Raw genomic sequence first — 23,078 nt, 5'->3', positions numbered from 1 at the left:
GCTAGAGGCAACCCTAGCCTCGCTGGTGGAGGAGGAGTCTGTAGAAGCAATAGGGGTGTTTTCATTTTTGCTTTCACGTCCAGGTACGGGACAGCTTCCAACGTCTATGCAAAGCTAAGAGCAATCCATGACGGATTACGCCATTGTGGTCAGTTAGGCCTCCTTAGCATTGAAGTTGAATTAGATATAAGGCTTGTAGTGGACTTTTTGAATGGGACTGCTAAACCCAGTTGGAAGTGGTCCTACTGGGTAGCCAGGATCAGGAGGTTGGCCTCAGCTGTTCAGGTAAAATTTTCTCATATCCACAGAGAAGGGAATGAGCCGGCCGACGGTTTGGCACGAATGGCCAGTAGCTCTCAAACTGATTCCTTCGTATAACATATTTCTCTCCTACCCCGTTGAGTTAGGGGTGGCCTCTTCCTCGACAAGGTGGGGCTCGGTGCAGTTCGTCTCGGCTAGCATGGATCCTTTGTGCGTTACGCGATCCAGCAAATATAATTTTTCGAGTTTCTTCCCGCCCTATTTTCCCTTTGTCCCTTTAGCCCAGTCATGTATTTAGTAGCTTCACAATAGGCTTCTATCCAGTCCTTTTTTCCAAATGTCACCCAAATGTCCGTCTCCCGTAAATCAAAGCTGGTGTAAAGGCTTTCTTTAATGAATATATCAGCCACTTTTTCCAAAAAAATAATAATAAAATAAAATTTAAAAAAATCAAGACCCTCCGTGTCAACCATGTCTTCCATTTTTTTCAAAATCATTATATATTCCAAATTGGAAGAGAGCATAAAGGTTGTACAATGTGCGGTTCGGACAGGGGCAATGACAAAAGGGAGTCACCCCCTATCATGTATGAAAAGAAAAGAGAAGAAAGGATGGGTAAGGCCTCACGAAGGTAGCCTAATCCAACTCTGTCAAGGAAGAGCTGGCCCTGGAGAATGATTGGATGGACTTTAGCAATTTGAATGTTGAGTTTGTTTGGTTCAAGCTGCCTATGCGCGTCATCCCATCAGCCACTGCGTTGGCCTCCCTAGGAGTGTGGATGATCCGAACTTTCATGCGACCTTTCAAGGCTTTAATTCTCTTCCTCCAGTACCACAAGGACCAAGATCCCAAGGTTTCTCTAGAGAGGGTAGCCACCACCAAGTTGGAGTGCCTAGACACTTCCCAAGCTCGAGTTCCCTCTCACCAAGCCGTCAACGTTTACTTTGATCCAGCCCAGCTAGGTTCTAAACCACTCACTACCGATGAATTTGGCAATTTGGACGAAGGGACTTTGATCCCTAGAATGTTCAGGGTGAGGAGAAAAGAGAGTTATAGAAATTTGGGCATCGACAGGATGGGGCCCACTAAGCTGATCCAGCTAAGGATGTTGGAGATGACCCTGGAGGCGCACATCTCACGGTTTTTGAATCTCATATTGTTCCTTGCAATCCAAAGCTCCCAAAAGATAAAGGCAAGGATGAGACCTTTGAGGAGTAGGATTGAGGTCGAGGCTGGAGAGGACGCCCACCATTGATTGGCTCTGATCGTAGCTGAGGAGCGAGGGGCGAGGCACGCGTTGAAGCTAGTGTGCTGAGGAACTCCCACACATGAGTGGTTGTGTTGCTCAGGGGGAAAACATGATCGATAGTTTCAACGCTTGGCCTGAGTGAAGGGGAGAAGCAGGCACATCTTAAGACGAGTTGAATGCCCTTTTTTTAAAGGCTGCTATCCACAAGGATTTCTTTTTGGATTATCTTCCAGGACAGAAGAGCATTTTTTTGCAAGAGTTCAGCGTGCCACACCCACCTGGACCATGGTTTTTCTTCCGCCCTTGGTTTGATACATTGTCAAGCTTGACCAACCGATAATTCCCCACTATCTGAGCCCTTCCAGATACATATGTCCTCTGCTAAGAAGGTGCAAATACCCTCATCTGAAATGTGATTTATCACATGCTGCAGCAGGAGGTTTCTGACTTTCGATGCTAGCCCAAATCATATCCTGAACCCTGAGATTTTAAAGACCAGTGTGGGATGGGCCTAGTCTCCAACTATGGAGAGGGCCAAGGCCCGACCAATTCCTATCCTAGAAACTGATATCTCCTTAGCCCACTAGCGGGTAGGTGAACTTAGTCACTATTGGAACAACCCTGCAAACTTATTTAAACCTCCATGTTGCACATGAGGGCCTCTATTCTCGCCTTCCAGTACCACAAGGACCAAGATGGGGTATTGTTGCTAAAGAGAACCTTCACTACCGAGGTAGAGTCACTAGCCACCTCCACTTTACCATAACCGAGCCGAGCACACAGGGCCAGTGCATCCAGAATGGCCCTAATTTTAGCTCTGGAGTTGGACCGTAGATTGTAGCCATTGGAGAAGGCAAATAGAGCTTCCCCTTTCCAGTTTCTCCCAATCCCACCCCCACTAGATTGGCCTGGGTTCCCTCTAGATGACCCGTCCACGTTTAGCTTGATACACCCCTGTTTGGGTCTTGCCCATTTGACGACTTTGACATGGGGCAGCTTGGGGGAAGGCATTCTGATACCCAAAAGGTTGAACGGTTGGACCCATGCTCTTGTAAGCCTATTAGGAGAAGGCAATAAGGGGGTGATGAGAGTGATCCACCCATGAATCCCTTTGATAATCCATGATGTACACATGTCGTTGTTTTCAAATTTGGCGAAGTTTCTAACCTTCCAATGCTCTCAAAAAATGAAGATAGGGATGAAACCTCTTAAGGGGGGTTGGGTGTTTCCCATGACAGGGGAAGCGGCTCACCACTTGTGGCATGATCGGTTGCCGAGACGGGAAGAGGAAAGTGGACGTTGAAAGCACAACAGAAAAAATTTCAGACCTGCATTGCAATCCTAGATGTAGAAAATAAGTGGTCAATGGATTCAATGTTTGGCTCAGAGGGAAGCTGGCAGCAATGGCATTTGGAGTTGATGGAGACCCCTTTTCGTTGGAGACTGACGTCTACAAGGATGGCTTTATGGATGATTCTCCAGACGAGGAGCGAAAGTTTTAAAGGGATCTTCGGATGCCACACCCACTTGGCTCAAATTTTCTGAGGGGCCGCTAACCTTATTTAAGCTTCGCCAACCCAGGCCCACAAAGAGCTCTCCATCAACTGAATCTAACCAAACGCATCTGTCTTCAGTTGGGGAGGTACATATACCTTCCATTGAGACTAAATCCATGACGGACTGTGGAAGAATGCCCCTAGCTGTGGGAAGAGAAGACCAGCCCTTTGGTCCTATCAAATCTCTCACTTTGGTAGGCTAGGGTGCTGGAGAGTTGGGCTTACTCGTCTAGTCTTGGATTGGGCCTAGCCTCGTCCAAACATCTTTCCAGAAGTCCACTTCACCATAGCCAATCAGCCACCAAGTGAGGGCAGTAACATGTGGGCTGACCTTGTAACTTTTTCTCCAAAGAGGAAAGGCAAAGGCTAGACAATTAGAGTCGCCCGCTGGTGTGAAGTTTCATACGGAAGGCCTTCAAAACTGACTTAAGGCTCTTGAGGCCCAATCCCCCTTCCGATTTGGGGCGTGAGACAGATTTCCAACTAACCCAGTGAGATCATTTCCTGTCACCTTTCCATCAACAAAAGAAACTCGAAGCAGCAATCGTGTAGATAGGCACGCTAGAGAGAACATGGTTGATGAGAATTAATCTACAAGCTTAAGAAAGGATCCTATATTTCCAACCTGAGATCCTATTCAGAATTTTTTCAATCAAACCTTGAAAGTATATCCCCTTGGGTCATCCCTGGAAGATGGGGATCCCAAGATATGTGAAAGGAGTGCTTGACTTGTCGAAACTGAGGATGTTTCTAACTGTAGAAATTCGATTTTCAGCCAACCTCAGGATGAAAAAGCTTTTGGGCGTGTTGATTTTTTGGCCCGACGCCAACTCATATTTCTTCAGGAAGTCAGAAATCTTCTTGAGGGAATCTCAGCTACCGTTGGCAAAGTGGATTGTGTCATCAGCGAAGAGGAGGTGAGAAATGAGTGGGCAGTGTGAGTGCATTTTGAAAGGTTAACAGAAACATCTTTGCATCAACTGTTTGAATCCCTGACGAAGGACCTCCGCTACTATAATGAACAGCCCAGGAGAGATTGGATCACCTTGTTGAAGACCTCTAGACGATTTGAAGAAACCTACCACCTCTCCATTGAAGAGGACCGAGAACTAGGCATTTGCCCAACATTTCTCAACGATAGCAATCCACTTCCCATCAAAACTGAACTTGGCTAGCACTTTTTTAGAAAGGACCAATTTAGCTTATCATAAGCTTTCTCCATATCGAGCTTCAAGAGAATATTGCCTCCTCTCGCCTTTCTATTGTTGTCTCGAAATGCTTCTTGAACTAGCGCACAACTTTCCACAATAGACTTACCTTGCACAAACATGCCCTGTTCGATGGAGATAATATTTGGGAGAATATTACCCAATCCAAAGGCGATGATTTTAGATAGGATCTTGTATAAGCAGTTGCACAGACTGATGGGCCTAAAGTCAGAGAAGGTTACTAGGGGCTTATCTTAGGAATAAGACAAATGAGGGTAGTTGTGAAGGCCCTTGGGAGGTTAATTTCCTCTACTGAGGAAGTGCGTGACAACTTTGAGGTCTTGTCCCATAGTTTTCCAGCAGGCCTGGAAAAATGCTCCTAAAAATCTGTTAGGCCCTGGCATGCCGTCAGCCAAGATAGCCATCACAGTCGCATGGACTTCCTCGAACGAGGGGGGAGGAGAAGATGACTGTTATCAGCTTCCAATACCAGAGGTGGAATGATATCCAGCAGCTCACGCATTCGACAATCTGGCGCGTCTTATAGGAGATGCTGAAAATTTTTTGTAGCTGCCTATTTAATATCTGCGTTGTTAGCAAGCACAGTTCCATCATCTTGATGAATTTGTAAAATCCTATATCTTTTGGTTCAATTAGTAGCTATAGCGTGGAAATATTTTGTGTTTTGGTCCCCTTCCTGCAACTAGTGGGCCCTCGATTTTTGTTTCCAGAAATGTTTCCTCATGGAGTTCTAGCAGGGTCATTCTATCTCTAGCATTATGAAGGGATTGGATAAGGGCAGGGTTAGACGAACCTTGGACAAAGCTTTCCAGATGATACAGGTCTGATTTTTATGATCTTAAGTTTTCCAAGCAACACTTGTAAAGGGTCCCCATGTACATTAGTGCTCTAGGCCTTGTTGATCAGATCCTATAAGCCTTTGTGGATGGTCCACATCCGTTGGAATTTGAAAGGTTTAGGAAGGGAAGTTGGAAGGGGCAGGAAGGCTAGAAGCAGCGAAGCATGATCGGAGTTGACCCTTGGGAGATGCTTGACCTGGAAGGAAGGGAACGATTGCAACCAATGGTCGTTACAGCACACTCGGTCCAACCTAGCCCAAATTTTAGGAAGACTTTGCTGGCTATTACACCACGTGAATCTACTACCTATGAATATGGCGTCCACGAGGCCCGCATTGGTCAGCCCTTCAGCAAATTCTGATGCATTGTGGGCATTAAAAGAGAATGTCGTAGATCCCAATCTTTCAGAAGTCCCCACATACAGCCCAGAGGGCCACACACCCTATCCCAATCTAGGCCATATCTTCCCACAGTTGCCTACCCAAGATCCTTGAACATTTGGCGTCGACGCAGGAGATCCACACTTTGTTTGGGTCTCCAATTAGGCCAACCTTTTTTTTTGGAAAAAGGTTCATATTGTATTGAAGTAAAAAGAAACAACTTTACATGGACTAGATAGGATTCGGGCTCCCATCCAAAATATAAGAGAAGAGCCTATCATATGAAGACCGAAGAAAAAGACTACCCAATGAATCCTTAGGATTTCTTTTTAATGGCCCCTAACCCAGCTTTGTCAAGCATGATTAACCCCCTAATCTCAATGGGAAGATCGGACAAAGCCCAATAGACCTCATTGCGCTGCGAACCGCTCTCCATGCGAGCCAGGCCATCGACAGGCCCATTAATCTCCCTCGGGATATGGCGAAAAGTGAAAGACCCCCAGCTTTTGAGCGTCTCGATTCTCTTGATCCAGTGATTCCAGACCCAGCTTCAATTTGAGATCCCATAAAGGAGGCCGATAACAAATTTGGAATTAGACTCCACCTCAATTCTGGATAGACCTAGGCTGAGACACAAGAAGAGACCATTCCAAACCGAGCGAAGTTCCACACTGTTGTTGGACCCTTCACCGAACCCCATTGAAAATGCAAACAAGAGGTTGCCTTCAGCATTTTTGTAAATCCCTCCACCACCCAAAGGCCCCGAGTTCCCACAAAGGAACCCATCCAGATTAAGCTTAGCCAAACCCTTCATCGGCTTCACCCACCCGACGACCTCAAAGCCGACTCTCTGAGGATGCTGCCAACCTCGATGGACAGCAACTGGCTTATAGTAGCGAGCACCTTAGTTACCATAGATGAGGCAGAGAAAACCCAAACTTTGCCCCCTTAGGCGGCGTTAGAGCAGGAAGCATGGTACCTCAATTTTAACCCGATCAAAGTTCGTTTCTCATTTAGAAGCATAGGCTATAAAATAGCTAGGATGGTAAGGCAATGGAGTCTTACCAGTCTCTTTAGAGTTCGGATAGTGGGAGCATTACACACCCCGTGCACGTTCCAAATTAGGACACTATCCATTTTCTCACCCCGACGTTTCAGCCTCCTGAGTCTTCCATACCAGTTGACCTCACTAACCCCTTTTGACATTGTTTTCCTTGGCTTGACCTGAAGAATATTGAGCAGGGGGCAGACGAGCATGGATTGATGATGGAATTGGAATCCTTATTGAGAAGAACCTCTAAGGGATCCAACGAAGGGGGCTTGTTGTCCACCATCCCTGGCATATCATCCGCTGAATAGCATGGACTAACATCAGGTCTGTTGACTAGCTAAATGATGTCTTTATACTAAAGCTCGTGACTAGTTAAATGATGTCCACCACACACTTTGCCTCTACTCATGACTAGCCTGTCCACTGTTTGTGATAATGCTAAGTTGATCCAGACGACTATAACAACTGTTGCAATCCCCCAAGAGACTGAGCCTAGCCATAATCCCTCTATACAACTCGAACCAATCCAATCATCCCCTCAACCCAATCAGAGACCCATTCCCTTGGCCATGGTGACATGCATCCCAATCAGGCCACGTGCACGCCTCTCCCGGAGTTCAGTCTTATGGTCTCCAAATATGGGGAGCTAGAGGACCCATATGCAAACATTCCGAGAACTTTGACTCCCGAAACAGAACATCCGCAGCATCACAACGACAATCAGCATTCTGAGGGTCATAACGGTCGTCCAGTAGCAGGTATTTTGGCTGTAGATCCTACAGGTCCCCATAATTCTGCCACTCCTCACAACAGAGATGACCTGATCTCAGCTAACCCCCTATCTCGACAAGTCCTAAGTCTCCCGAGAGTGGAGATAGCCCCGTTGCATACTGCCACCAACACCCCAGTAGTTGATGGCACTAGAACAGATCGAGTGACCCAGATTCAAGGCCAGATGAAGGAACTTACAGTAACTGCTAACCCAGACTCTCTAAGGGCGTAATGCTACATTGCTACCCCTGCGAAGAACCTTCATAGAATCAGAGTCAGATCAGTTGGAGCTTCTCCACTGAGGCTACAACATGATCCCGAGCTATGGATGGACCCTCCATGGCTTAGAGGTCAGCATGGGGCAAGGGAGAACTAAATTACAGAGCAGCAAGAGGAGCATACCAGTGAAGAGGAGAGTGGGGGTTAGATCTTAGTGAATCTTTTACTGTATTTTCCCAAGTCTCCCAGTCTCTTCAGAGTTCAGATAGTGGGAGCATTCCCCACCCTGCGCACGTTCCAAATTAGGACACTATCCATTGGCACATTGAACTGTTTTCTCGCCTCAACGTTTTAACCTCCTTAGTCTTCCATACTAGTTGACCTCACTGACTCCTTTTGACATTGTTTTCCTTAGCTTGACCTGAAGAAGATTTAGCAGGGGGGCAGACGAGCATGGATTGATTCTGGGATTGGAATCCTTATGGTCAGCAGCCTTTAAGGGATCTAGAGAAGGGGGCCTAATGTCCACCATCCTTGGCATGTCATATGCTAATTCACATGAATTGACATCAGGTCTATTGACTAGCTAAATGATGTCTTTATACTAAAGCTCGTGACTAGTTAAATGATGTCCACCACACACTTTGCCTCTACTCATGACTAGCCTGTCCACTGTTTGTGATAATGCTAAGTTGATCCAGACGACTATAACAACTGTTGCAATCCCCCCCCCCCCCCCCAAGAGACTGAGCCTAGCCATAATCCCTCTATACAACTCGAACCAATCCAATCATCCCCTCAACCCAATCAGAGACCCATTCCCTTGGCCATGGTGACATGCATCCCAATCAGGCCACGTGCACGCCTCTCCCGGAGTTCAGTCTTATGGTCTCCAAATATGGGGAGCTAGAGGACCCATATGCAAACATTCCGAGAACTTTGACTCCCGAAACAGAACATCCGCAGCATCACAACGACAATCAGCATTCTGAGGGTCATAACGGTCGTCCAGTAGCAGGTATTTTGGCTGTAGATCCTACAGGTCCCCATAATTCTGCCACTCCTCACAACAGAGATGACCTGATCTCAGCTAACCCCCTATCTCGACAAGTCCTAAGTCTCCCGAGAGTGGAGATAGCCCCGTTGCATACTGCCACCAACACCCCAGTAGTTGATGGCACTAGAACAGATCGAGTGACCCAGATTCAAGGCCAGATGAAGGAACTTACAGTAACTGCTAACCCAGACTCTCTAAGGGCGCAATGCTACATTGCTACCCCTGCGAAGAACCTTCATAGAATCAGAGTCAGATCAGTTGGAGCTTCTCCACTGAGGCTACAACATGATCCTGAGCTATGGATGGACCCTCCATGGCTTAGAGGTCAGCATGGGGCAAGGGAGAACTAAATTACAGAGCAGCAAGAGGAGCAGACCAGTGAAGAGGAGAGTGGGGGTTAGATCTTAGTGGATCTTTTACTGTATTTTCCCAAGTCTCCCAGTCTCTTTAGAGTTCGGATAGTGGGAGCATTACACACCCCGTGCACGTTCCAAATTAGGACACTATCCATTTTCTCACCCCGACGTTTCAGCCTCCTGAGTCTTCCATACCAGTTGACCTCACTAACCCCTTTTGACATTGTTTTCCTTGGCTTGACCTGAAGAATATTGAGCAGGGGGCAGACGAGCATGGATTGATGATGGAATTGGAATCCTTATTGAGAAGAACCTCTAAGGGATCCAACGAAGGGGGCTTGTTGTCCACCATCCCTGGCATATCATCCGCTGAATAGCATGGACTAACATCAGGTCTGTTGACTAGCTAAATGATGTCTTTATACTAAAGCTCGTGACTAGTTAAATGATGTCCACCACACACTTTGCCTCTACTCATGACTAGCCTGTCCACTGTTTGTGATAATGCTAAGTTGATCCAGACGACTATAACAACCCCCCCCCCCAAGAGACTGAGCCTAGCCATAATCCCTCTATACAACTCGAACCAATCCAATCATCCCCTCAACCCAATCAGAGACCCATTCCCTTGGCCATGGTGACATGCATCCCAATCAGGCCACGTGCACGCCTCTCCCGGAGTTCAGTCTTATGGTCTCCAAATATGGGGAGCTAGAGGACCCATATGCAAACATTCCGAGAACTTTGACTCCCGAAACAGAACATCCGCAGCATCACAACGACAATCAGCATTCTGAGGGTCATAACGGTCGTCCAGTAGCAGGTATTTTGGCTGTAGATCCTACAGGTCCCCATAATTCTGCCACTCCTCACAACAGAGACCCGTTGCATACTGCCACCAACACCCCAGTAGTTGATGGCACTAGAACAGATCGAGTGACCCAGATTCAAGGCCAGATGAAGGAACTTACAGTAACTGCTAACCCAGACTCTCTAAGGGCGCAATGCTACATTGCTACCCCTGCGAAGAACCTTCATAGAATCAGAGTCAGATCAGTTGGAGCTTCTCCACTGAGGCTACAACATGATCCCGAGCTATGGATGGACCCTCCATGGCTTAGAGGTCAGCATGGGGCAAGGGAGAACTAAATTACAGAGCAGCAAGAGGAGCAGACCAGTGAAGAGGAGAGTGGGGGTTAGATCTTAGTGGATCTTTTACTGTATTTTCCCAAGTCTCCCAGTCTCTTCAGAGTTCAGATAGTGGGAGCATTCCCCACCCTGCGCACGTTCCAAATTAGGACACTATCCATTGGCACATTGAACTGTTTTCTCGCCTCAACGTTTTAACCTCCTTAGTCTTCCATACTAGTTGACCTCACTGACTCCTTTTGACATTGTTTTCCTTAGCTTGACCTGAAGAAGATTTAGCAGGGGGGCAGACGAGCATGGATTGATTCTGGGATTGGAATCCTTATTGAGAAGAACCTCTAAGGGATCCAACGAAGGGTGCTTGTTGTCCACCATCCCTGGCATATCATCCGCTGAATAGCATGGACTAACATCAGGTCTGTTGACTAGCTAAATGATGTCTTTATACTAAAGCTCGTGACTAGTTAAATGATGTCCACCACACACTTTGCCTCTACTCATGACTAGCCTGTCCACTGTTTGTGATAATGCTAAGTTGATCCAGACGACTATAACAACTGTTGCAATCCCCCCCCCCCCCCCAAGAGACTGAGCCTAGCCATAATCCCTCTATACAACTCGAACCAATCCAATCATCCCCTCAACCCAATCAGAGACCCATTCCCTTGGCCATGGTGACATGCATCCCAATCAGGCCACGTGCACGCCTCTCCCGGAGTTCAGTCTTATGGTCTCCAAATATGGGGAGCTAGAGGACCCATATGCAAACATTCCGAGAACTTTGACTCCCGAAACAGAACATCCGCAGCATCACAACGACAATCAGCATTCTGAGGGTCATAACGGTCGTCCAGTAGCAGGTATTTTGGCTGTAGATCCTACAGGTCCCCATAATTCTGCCACTCCTCACAACAGAGATGACCTGATCTCAGCTAACCCCCTATCTCGACAAGTCCTAAGTCTCCCGAGAGTGGAGATAGCCCCGTTGCATACTGCCACCAACACCCCAGTAGTTGATGGCACTAGAACAGATCGAGTGACCCAGATTCAAGGCCAGATGAAGGAACTTACAGTAACTGCTAACCCAGAATCTCTAAGGGCGCAATGCTACATTGCTACCCCTGCGAAGAACCTTCATAGAATCAGAGTCAGATCAGTTGGAGCTTCTCCACTGAGGCTACAACATGATCCTGAGCTATGGATGGACCCTCCATGGCTTAGAGGTCAGCATGGGGCAAGGGAGAACTAAATTACAGAGCAGCAAGAGGAGCAGACCAGTGAAGAGGAGAGTGGGGGTTAGATCTTAGTGGATCTTTTACTGTATTTCCCCAAGTCTCCCAGTGGAAGGACCGAGAAGGAATCAGATACCAACAAGGAGACAGATGAGTTGATTGAAAAACCCCATATCCACTCTTCTGTTGATGATGGTGCAGGTACAAGAAGTCAGGATTAGAACAAGGCAGTAAATGTGGTCATTCCAGTCACAGAGAAGAGGAAAGTGAGGAAACCTGCAGGCATGAAACTCCCCAGACAGCATGTAGGAGAGTGGCACAACAGACTTAGAAGACTGAAGCATAGGGCCGTGAATTCGAGATGTGTTACAGATGGTTAGAGCCCTCATATGGAACACTCGAGGGGTGGGCAATGTTTCTACCATGAGATCTTTAAAGAATCTAATCAGAAAGTTCAATCCTTGTTTTATAGCCATTCTGGAACCGATGTTGAGAGAAGATAGAAGAGCAACCATCGATTTGAAGCTCGGCTTTCCATCCTCGCTGTCCAATAGCGAAAAAGGGGGTAAAGTCTGGGTCTTCCACCAACCCTTCCTAAATGTATCTTTAGTTAGTTCTTCTAATCAAATGCTTAGGTTAAGCTTGTCATTGTAGGTCCATAGTGAGTTGATATGCATCTTCATTGTTTATGCTAGCTACAGTAGAACACATCAGAGATTTCTATGGAGTGAGATGGCTACTCTTGCCGGTAGCATTCAAGTCATGTGGGCTGTTGGAGGGGATTTTAATGCGGTCTTGGAATTGGAAGAGAGATTGGGGACTCGGAGTCCAGACAGAACAAGTATGACTGATTTCTCGTAAGCAATGTAGAACTCTTTATTACAAGACGCTTGTTAATTTGGAAATAGATTCACATGGTGTAACAACAGGGTAGGGAGTGCGCGCACATGGGCCAGACTTGATAGAGTGCTCTTCAACAAGAGATGAGGGTCAATTTTCCCTACTTTTCAAGTGGAGTATTTGTCGTGTAGCAACTCTGATCACGCCCCTTTGTTACTCTCCTTCCCTAACCAATTCCAGCCTAGGGTGTAGCCCTTTCGTTTCCAAAGAATGTGGACACTTAATGAGTCATTCTAGCTTTTAATCAAGAAGGCCTGGGAGGGGGAATGTTCTCTTCAGCCCATGATCAATGTTCAGCTCAAAATGAAGAAATGCAAGTAATTGTTAAAGGTTTGGAACAAAGAGACCTTCGGGAACATCTTCCATCAAATTCATAGGGTTGAAAAGGACCTAAAGATCATTGATTCTTGGCTGCAAGATGTCACCAATGATGAGCTAATACATCAAATTGTGGCTATCAGATAGCAGATAGATCAACTTCATCAGATGGAAGAAGTCTTCTGGAAGCAAAAAAGCAAGAAATACATGGCTGATGGAAGGGGATAGAAATACCAAATTCTTTCACACTTCGGTGAGGGAAAGAACCAAGCGAGTGGCTATCACTTCCATTAAAGATGAATCCGGGAACACCTTAACAATGCAAGAGGAGATTAAAGAAGCTGCAGTGCATTTCTTTAAGGAGCTTTTTAAGGCGGAGTGCACCTCTTGACAGTCTGATTTCACGCAATCTATCTCTTGCCTGGTCATGCCCCAAGACAATGTCCATCTCTTGGCCCCTCCATCCTTACTTGAAGTTCATGAGGCAGTTTTCTCCACTCCGAAAGATGGGGCTCCGGGGCCGGATGGCTTTTCTGCTGCATTTTTTGCAGATAGTTGGGATATAGTTGGGTCTAACATCCATAGGGCAGCAGTAGATTTCTTCGCTGGCAGAGAAATGTCAAGAGCTTTCTCCTCTTCCCTGATCTACCTCATCCCCAAATCCCCATCAACCTCAAAATTTTCTGATTTCAGGCCTATCAGCCTATGTAACGTCATTTATAAGATCATCGCAAAAGTCCTGGTCATCAGACTAAGAAAAATTCTGCCTAAGCTGATTTCGCAAGAGCAAGGAGCATTCGTGCAAGACAGAGCTATCTCAGGGAACATCGCCCTGGCTCAAGAGGCGATGAGAGAACTAGATAGAAAGTTGCGTGGGGGGAACATCATTATCAAGCTGGATGTTGAGAAAGCCTATGACAGAGTTGATTAGAATTTTCTAAAATTAGTTCTTTCGAAGTTTAGTTTTAGCAACAGATGGATTTCCTTAGTGGAAAAGTGTTAGGGAAATAACTGGTTTTCGGTGTTAGTGAACGGGGAAACGGCAGGGTTTTTCAAATCCTCGGGAGGCTAGCGACAGGGTGATCCTCTTTTGCCGGGCCTTTTTATTCTCACAATGGAAGCTTTCCCAACAAGTCTTAAAAACATGGTGGAGAACAGCAAGATTCAGCCCTTCAAGCTTCAACGGGGGTGCCCCACCCTATCCCACCTACTCTACGCGGATGATACTCTGTTATTCCTCAATGGGAACCGAAAATCGCTCCTTACGGTTAAAGGCTTCCCTGGATGAGTATCAAGAGACTTTGGGTCAGAAAATCAATTGCAGGAAGAGCTGCTTCCTTGGGCCAAAGGGGTTACCGGTGGGTTGGGCCAGAAATATTGAGCATATCCTAGGTTTTGCTAAGTCGTCAGATGGTGTCAAGTATCTAGGAGTGCCGCTTCGCAAGGGTGGAACCAAGGTAGCTGATTTTCAGTTTCTGATCGATAAGGTAAGTAAGAGAGTCTGCGGGTGGAAGTCTGGGATATTATCTCAAGCAAGCAGAATGACGTTAATCAAGCATGTGTTGGGAAGTATTCCTATTCACATCATGGCAGCAATGCATGTGCCAGGGCAAGTAATTGGGAGATTAGAGAGTATGTTTGGTAGTTTCTTTTCGGGTTGGACTGAAAGTAAGAGAAAATTGCACTAGATTGCATCAGACAAAATCGCCATACCTATAGGCGAAGGTGGGCTGAGCATCAGACACCTTAAGTGATGGTTGCGCTCAGAATGAAAATGGCTTGGGAGGTGAAATTTGGGAAGATAGTCCCTAGGCATCCCTCATGCGGGCCAAGCATCATAGAGACATGCTGGGGGAGGTGACGAATAGATTTTTGGAGAATTCATCTCCTTTGTCGAGAAAAATCATAGCACAATTTCCTTTCATTTTAACCAATGTTCAATGGAAGGTCGGTTCAGGGGAGTTGAAGCTTTGAGAAGACAACCGGTCAGGTTTGGGGCCCCTTCAGCGGCTCGCATCCTGCCCAATTCCAAACCAGCTATTGGCCCTCAAAGTCAATGATTTTTTGGGTGCCACTGGCCCCCTCCCTCCGTCTTCCGTCCTCATCTATCTGCCTGATCAGGTTCTACCGCATATTTTCAATGGAGGCTTCACAATCTCAGTAGAAGATTCAGACTATTTCTGGCCCTTCGACTCGTCGGGGCGGTTCACTCTCAAGTTAGCATGGAAAGCGAGTCGTGCCTTGATTCTGGACATCAGATGGAGCAAGTGGCCATGGAACAAGCATAGTCTCCCCCCCCCCCCTCAAAAAAAAAAATAAATAAATAAATAAAATCTCGGTCTTCTACTGGAGGTTGCTGCTGCAAGGGGCCATTCCGGTGGACGAGCGTGTCCAGTCCAAGGGGGTACCGCTAGCCTTTATGTGCTGCTGCTGTACAGGTTATGTTCAGGCTCCCACAGTGGCCACAGAGTCCATTGCTCATCTCTTCCTTTTCAGGCAGCATGCAGCAGCGGTATGGAACCATTTCGATCTCATTTTCTAGATTTCTCCCATGCCCCATCAGTCTGTAGAGGGGAGATTGCTGCAGTGGCATCATGCGGCTGACTCTGGATGTGCGCCAGCCTCCACAAGGTATCTGCTCCCCATCCTCATATACTGGGAGGTTTGGCGTGCTAGAAATGAATCTAAGTTCGAGGATAAAAAGATGAAGATTGCGTCCTCCATTGCCCGTACCAAATGGTGGGCTAGAATGATCCTCCAAGATGCCTCATGTGATAGCTTGATGTCAATGAGGTTCAAGAATGAAATGGGGATCTCATCTCATCGGCAACAACGTTTTTGCTCTCATATCATCAGATGGATCAAGCCGGCAGCAGGGTGGGTCAAGTTAGATGTGGATAGGTCAGCAAGAGGTAACCCAGGTTTGTCAAGAGGAGGTGGTGTTTGTAGGGAGGAAAAAGGAAATCTCATTTTTGCCTTCTCCATAGGCTATGGGGTGGGCTCTAACAATCTTGTTGAGCTGTGGGTAATCCACAATGGGATCATGTTTTGCTTGGCAAGAGGATTGAAGAAAATTGAATTGAAACTAACTCTGAAGTCGTTCTCAACCTCCTCCTTGGGAAATACCGCATCCCGTGGCCGATGAGAGGATGGGTCATGAGGATTAACTCCCTCAAGCAGGGTGGTTCATTGTCCTTTATTCACACCTTTAGAGAAGGGAACGGGCCGGCAGATGGAATTGCCCGTATGGGCAATGAGTGTCAATCGCCTTCCTTCCATGTGCACTCGAGCTCCCTCCCACGGCAGGTGCGAGGGCTACTCGTACTTGACATGGCTAGATTAGGGGTCCTTGGGACCCGCCATGTAAAAAGTTAATGTCCCTGGGTTCTGTTGAGTTTTGTTGTTCTTTTGTCGCCTTTGGTGCCGGGCTATAGGAGCTGCGGCCCTGGGTTTTTTGCAGTTTTGTGGATAGTTAGGAGATATGATAGGAGAGGCTCGAGATTTTTTGCGAAGTCCTCCTGAATTCGTGGTTTCCCTGTACATTTGATGTTCAGTCTATCAATAATACTAGGACATTTTTCCCAAAAAAAAAAAAAGACTAGCTAAACGAGGTCTTTATACCGAAGCTCTATTACGTAACCGTTTTCAAATGCTAAAGTCAACTAAAATCCAAGTTGAGAGTTCTCCACCTTGATCGGGTTAATTCAGAACTAATAAAGCATGGGAATTAATTGACAATTGACAGCTGATGCAAAGGCTATCAAACTAAGATGCGATATGCCTATTGACGACTTACTACTAAACAGTGCTCTGTGGGGCCCACTATAATGTGTGCATTTTATCCACGCCATACATCCATTTTCTCATATCATTTTAGTGCATGACCTCAAAAATGAGGTAGATCAAAACCCAAAATGGACCACACTACAGGAAACAATGGTGATTTAATAACCATAACAACCACGATTAAAAACCTATTGGAGATCACAAAAGTTTTAAATCAAGATGATATTTTTTTCCCTTCATCAAGGTCTTTATAACCTGATCAAATGGCAAATAAATAATACAATGAGCCCTAAGAAGTTTTGAGCACAAAATCACTATTGTTTTCCTGTGGTGTGATCAACCTGAAATTTAGATTTGCATCATTTTTAGCTTATGATTTAAATACACATCTTCATGGGGCCCATATAAACGAATAGACAATGTGGATAAAACAAGCATCTTTGTGGGGCTCATATATAACCATCCAGTAGCAAGTTGTTGCTTACAGCAGTAAACAATCCACATCCATCATATCTATATGTATTGCACAAAATGGCTCATGCTACACTACAAAACATCCAAGCCTCACAATTTAGTTTGGATCTCTAGGAATTTTTGTTTCTGTATTTGACAAGTATTTAAATTGGGATAAGGCTTAGATGATGTTGATGATGATGATGATGATGGAATCACTCCAGTCATGAGTGGAATAATTTATTACCTTAGTTTGAATAAGGTAATTTTGAGAGTCATCTTGGTGGGTTAATTCAGAAGTAATAGAGCATGGGAATTAAGGGCGAATTCGGGTCACCTAGGGGTAATCGGGTCTCTTTGGAGGTGGGGGTGTATGCAGAGGTTATAGGGGTGAATTTATTTTTGCCTTCTTAGAAGGTTATGGGTCTGGAACTAACACTAGAGCAGAGCTTAGGGCAGTGCATGGCAAGCTAACTTTTTGCTTCTTCTTGGGTCTTTCCAAAGTGGTGGTAGAATCAAATTCCCAGCATGTAATAGCAATTCTGAATGATAACGTCCTCCCAAGCTGGAAATGGAAATATTGGTTGGCCAGAATCCAGAGAGTGAAGCTCAAAAGGCAGGTTCTTTTTGTAAACACATATAGGGAAGGTAATGGGCTAGCAGATGGCATGGACCATTTGGGTAGCGAATCCTAATCGTCTGCATTCATCCACAGCTCCAGAGATCTCCCGGCCTAGGTAAGGGGCCTCCTCTTCTTGGACTTTGTTGGGCTAGGGGAAGTGAGGACGAGCTCTAGTAATTAGAGCCATTTCTGTCTTGCAGCCTCCTCTTCCTAGACTCTGTTGGGCTAGGGGCAGTGAGGACAAGCTCTAACAGTTAGAGCCATTACTGTCTCACACCATGAGTGTTTTCGGGTAAGGGCCCTACTCCAGATTTTATTTCCTTTTGTTTTTTTCTTCCTTCATTCCATAGATGTTTATAATAGGCTACAGCCAGGTCCTTTTTTACTGGACAAGCCCGAATATCCTCCTCTTGTACATTTTGTTCTCGATGAATGAAGGAATCCTTTTAAAATAATAATAATAATAATAATAATAAAATTATATATATCACCTGATGGCTAACAAAAAGGCTATCAAACTAGGGCACAATGTGCCTATTGACAACTCGATACTAGATAGTGCTCTGTGGGCCCCACTATGATGTGTGTTTTATCCATTGTATACATCTATTTTGCCAAATCATTTTAGGACATTAGCACAAAAATGAAGTAGATCAAAATCTCAAATGGACCACACTAAAGGAAATAGTGGTGATTGAACGACCACCGGGTCACAAAAGTTTGGATCAAGCTAATATTTGTTTTTTTCCCTTCATCTAGGTCTTTGTGACCTATTCAACAGATGGCAAATAAATATTACAGTAGGCCCTAAGGAATTTTTCAATGGTGAGCGTTCAATCACCACTATTTTCATATGGTGTGGTCCACCTGCAATCTGGATCTGCCTCATTTTTTTAGCTTATGATCTAAAATAATGAACCAAAATGGATATACAGCATGGATAAAACATATACAACATTGTGGGGCCCATAGAAAACCATCCAATAGCCATGTTGTTACTGATAGTAGTACTCAATCTGCATCCATCAAACTATCTATATGCATTGCACAAAATGGCTCATGCTAAACTACAATAACATCCAAGCCTCACAATTTAGTTTGGATCTCTAGGAATTTTTGTTTATGTATTTGACAACTATTTAAATTGGGATAAGGCTTAGCCAATGATGATAATGATGTGTTTGACAACTATTTTCCAGTTACTCTTCATAAGATCTACATATTTCTCCCTTTTTTGCCATTATTTTTATCAGTGTTTCAAATAGCGCCCGTAGCGTAGCGGTAGTGTACGCTACGTAATGCAGCGTGGCCGTAGCGCTACGTAGCGTCCCAAATAGCATAAATCCCTTGTAGCGTATGCTACATGGGTCGTAGCATATGCTACAGCTATGTAGTGCATAACGTCCGTAGTATAAGCTACGATGTATTTTTTTACTATTTTTTTTTTTTTTTTCACATTTTCTTCATTTTTAATGTTGAGAAATGTGACACTTGTATTATACTTATACTTTTAACCTATGAAACTTGTATTTCTTTTCATAATTGTGACTTGTGGTTTCAATTAGACATTATTAATTAAAGTAGTTTGCTTAGAAAGTTATTGATGTGTTAATTATTTGATTTGGCTTATATATGTGGATTGGCTTTTGATAAATGATAACTAATAACTTTTTTGAACACGCTTATAATTGATCAAATGAAAAGTCTTATATATATATATATATATATATATATATATATATATATATATATATATATATATATATATATATATATATATATATATATATATATATATATTCACTATTTATTATATTTGTCCTATTTTTAAATTAAAAAATAGAAGTATTATGTAGCTTATGCTACACGCTACATATTTACACTACACGCTATATAAATCGCTGAGCGCTACGCATCACGCTACTGCTATTTAAAACACTGATTTTTATATACCAAGAAGAAACGATGAGTAAGCCATTACCAAACAACAAAAGCTTGAAATTTCAAGCGTTATTCAAAAGAATCTTGATGAAACCAGAAATCCAAATATTGCATCCTTAAATTCGGACTAGGATTATTACAAGAGAACATGCAATCTAATGGCAAAGCCTGTTCATGGTTAATTGTTCCAACAGCAACAATATGGAAAAGGCTAAAAGATAAGAACAAGTCCTACAGCAAGAAAGTAATAAACTATCTACAAGAAGACACACAGACATTTAGACTATCATATTCTGTAGAACTTGGAACTCCCAATCTTTTTTCTTTCTATTTTTTTTTAATTGCAAACTGAATTTTCATATAACAAAGGGTTTTACAAGACTCTAAAAAAAAAAAGAAAAAAAAAAAACAAAACAAAACAAAACAAAACAAAAACAAAACAAAACAAAATTTAGATGGAAAGCATAGATACACACGTACAGCCAAATGCAAAGCAACACCCACCATTCTATAAATTACCATTTTTTTAATGGATTACATTAGCATGCCTTTATGAAAATTGATTTATGCAATGTTCCCCAAGTAAACCATTAAGTAAATCTACAAACATTGCCTGCAAAAAAATAATTTCCCACTAGCAAAAATATAGATGGGATGATGAATATTGGGATAGGGATGCGGAAAGACATGAAGGACTTCAGATAATTGAACTCTCTTTCCATAATGACTGTCTTCAAGCGAGAAAAATCAAAGCACACACCCAAATCAAAGATACAAATGAAATAGAAACAATCTAATAAACTAACAGCATGTTGTCTTTGATGATCTAACACAGATAATAGACAACTAAATACACAAATACCCACTAAAACCTCAGTCCAGCATGGGAGAACGATGACCTGTGCCATCTGGTCTTAGACAAGACCAATTCAACCCTCAGCTTCAGCTCAAACGGATCAAATTGTATGACGTTTTAGTTAGTTCACAAAGACACATCAAAAATTAGTAGTAATATATTATACTTGTAATTTGCAAAATATTGAATTTGATCGGTTGAAGGAAGAAAACTACAAATTGGTTATTTACGCTTTATCAAACAACTAATCGCAATTGAATTTTACTGGGGAACAAAACACATATACAAAGCAATGGCAGTTTGAAGCCTAATCCCTCTATGAACGTAAGTAAACGATAATTCTTTTACTACCATTGATCGGAGATCCTATCGTAATTCAATTTGACAGTGCATCGAAACATGCCCTAATATGGTTTTGAGAAAACCTTAAATGTATTAAAGATGACAATATACCAAAACTGTCTCATTCCTTCAAGCAGGCCCCCCAAATGATGAACTGCTCCAATAGTTGGCATTTCATGCACATATGCAAAAGAAAGAAGAACGAACAGCTTTGCCACTGCTTTGCTGAAAAAATTGAATGACGACGAGAGACAGCACGCATGTAAACAGCCATGTATGCTCACTTGAATGCCAACAAGCGTGCTCTCTCTCGTTGTCAGGCAATGCCAGGACAAAGCAGAAGAACAAAGGGAAAAATCTGCAAAAATAGAGAAACAAGAACAAGAAGGAAACGTCAAAAATCAAGCAATGTCAAGACAAAGGAGAAGAACAAAAACAAATCTACAAAAGTAGATAAACAAGAACAAGCAAAACATTAAAAAAATCTAAGTACAAGAAAATATAATAAAATCCTATGTTTTCTTGTGAGAAGAGACATTACACAGTTCAAATTCAGCACTCCAAGTTCTAGATCCGGCAAGGGAACATCCTAGAAGCTCCTTCTCTCCATAAACAAGTCCTCTCCTGCAAAATCGATGGGCCCATACGGACGATAAAGAACAAGATGGCCCATCTAATGGCTACAACTACCAGAAATTTAAGAAAACAAAAGGCCCATCAAAAGATGAAGAATAGATTGGCCCAACAGATGGCTGAAAATACCAGAAATTCGACAAATTCAAATAAAATCTACAAAAAAAAAAAAGAAAGAAAAAGTAAAAAGTAGAAGAAAGAGAAAGAGAAAGAAATCCGACTATCACGAAAGATAGAAAAGAAAAGAACAAAAGAAATTTCAAAAATCAGGACCCAAAGATTTTACTCAAAACTACCTATATTCCAAGGACATGAAAAACCCACAAAAACACAACCTTCTTGTTCTGTCAAGACATTAAAATAATAATAATAACAGCAACAACGACAATAATAATAATAATATATTTTAAAAAATATTTATCTTCTTTCACCACAAAACAAACAAAAAAAAGCTTCTTCTTCTTCTTCTTCTTAAATATAAAAAAGAAAAATTCTAATATCAAGCAGATCTCTCCTAAGAAAATTTTCAAGATATAGAGAACAAAACCAAGATATTAAAAAGAAAAAATATATATATGAGAAGCTTTCGACCCAATAAAAAAATAATTTACAAAAAAAAAAATAGATGGGAGAGAGATTGCCATGTTCGTGGGTATTTATAGAATGGCACCTCATTTTCTCGTTAATTACAGCCTTGAAACGGATGAAATACTATTAAATGTCAATTAACTTTTTACCATTTACGGAAAGACCCGTAGGGACCAAGGAGACGTGCCGCCAGAGAAATAGCAGAATTACCGTGAAGTACGCTGTCCTGAGGAGTATTCAATCGCGTAATCTGAGCCGTTGGTCTAGTTGTACCAAACTCAAAGACAAAAGACGAAGATAGAAGGACCCACATCAACTAGGGAACCCACTACACGTGCAAGTGGCACATGGCAGGTGATCCAGTTCGTTGGTATAGTGTGTGTTCCCAAATGTGAAACCGCTAGGATCTTTCCACTCTCCGAACAGTGGCCCTTCCAATCAACGGTTTTGATCATTTGTGCGCCTCAGGACGATTCTAAACTCATCGGCCCAGGACCAGAAACTTCGTCCGATGCAAGATAAATACGGAGTGAGGGTCCGTTCCACGCTCGAAGGGACGCGGATTGTGTAGTCAGTAACTCATCACGTTATCGCGTGGTGAGTAAACTCTGTGGGGATAACCTTGATGTATTTGTAATTATCCAAGCCGTCCATCCGTTTTTCCACATCATTTCAGTTTATGATCCTAAAATTGAAGAATATATAAGGATCAAGTGGACCACACCAAAGAAAAAAGTGAGGATAATGACTATGGTCATTGAAACCTTCCTAGGGACCACAGTGATGTTTATTTGTCATCCAACATGTTAATATAGTTACAAAGATATGGATGAAGCGAAAACAAAAATATCATCTAATCTATTTTTTTGTGACCCGTCAAATAATTTCAACGGTAGGCTTTTAATTACCATAGTTTCCTTTCGGTGTGGTCCACTTGACCTTTGGATATGCTTCAATTTTGGATAACTTCGTAAACTTATATGAAAAAACAGATGGACATCATGGATTATTCACATACATCACGGTGGGCCCCACAGAGTTTAGCATGATGAGTTACTCTCTACACAATCCGCGTACCACTGGACGCCGGGAGCTTTCATGGCTGGTACTCGTCTCAGACTGCTACTCTTGAGCCCGCTAAGGAGACTCGCGCGCGCGAGTACACTTTCAAGGAATCGGCATCTTACACGTCCCAAACGCTCCCGGGCATGTATCCAATCAAACCATTAGGGCGTGTTTGGGCGGTGGGATTAGAAGGGATTTGGTAGGATGGGATTAAAAAAATATAAT

At 43.5% G+C, this 23,078-nt stretch overlaps 1 long non-coding RNA gene across 1 annotated transcript in view; it reads right to left on the bottom strand.

Annotated features, from left to right (window-relative positions):
• Nucleotides 1-21,814, bottom strand: part of LOC131239571 (uncharacterized) — a 72,898-nt gene extending 51,084 nt beyond the window's left edge. The window contains exons 1-2 of the long non-coding RNA XR_009168271.1: nt 21,109-21,814; nt 20,679-20,925 (exon numbers count right to left, since the gene is read on the bottom strand). This is a non-coding gene — a long non-coding RNA (uncharacterized LOC131239571). The remainder of the gene's footprint in view (nt 1-20,678; nt 20,926-21,108) is intronic.
• Nucleotides 21,815-23,078: the final 1,264 nt, after the last annotated feature.

The sequence above is a fragment of the Magnolia sinica genome, chromosome 3, assembly GCF_029962835.1.
Source record: "Magnolia sinica isolate HGM2019 chromosome 3, MsV1, whole genome shotgun sequence".
NCBI classification, from domain to species: Eukaryota; Viridiplantae; Streptophyta; class Magnoliopsida; order Magnoliales; family Magnoliaceae; genus Magnolia; species Magnolia sinica.
This window is presented reverse-complemented; position numbering and strand designations above follow the sequence as displayed.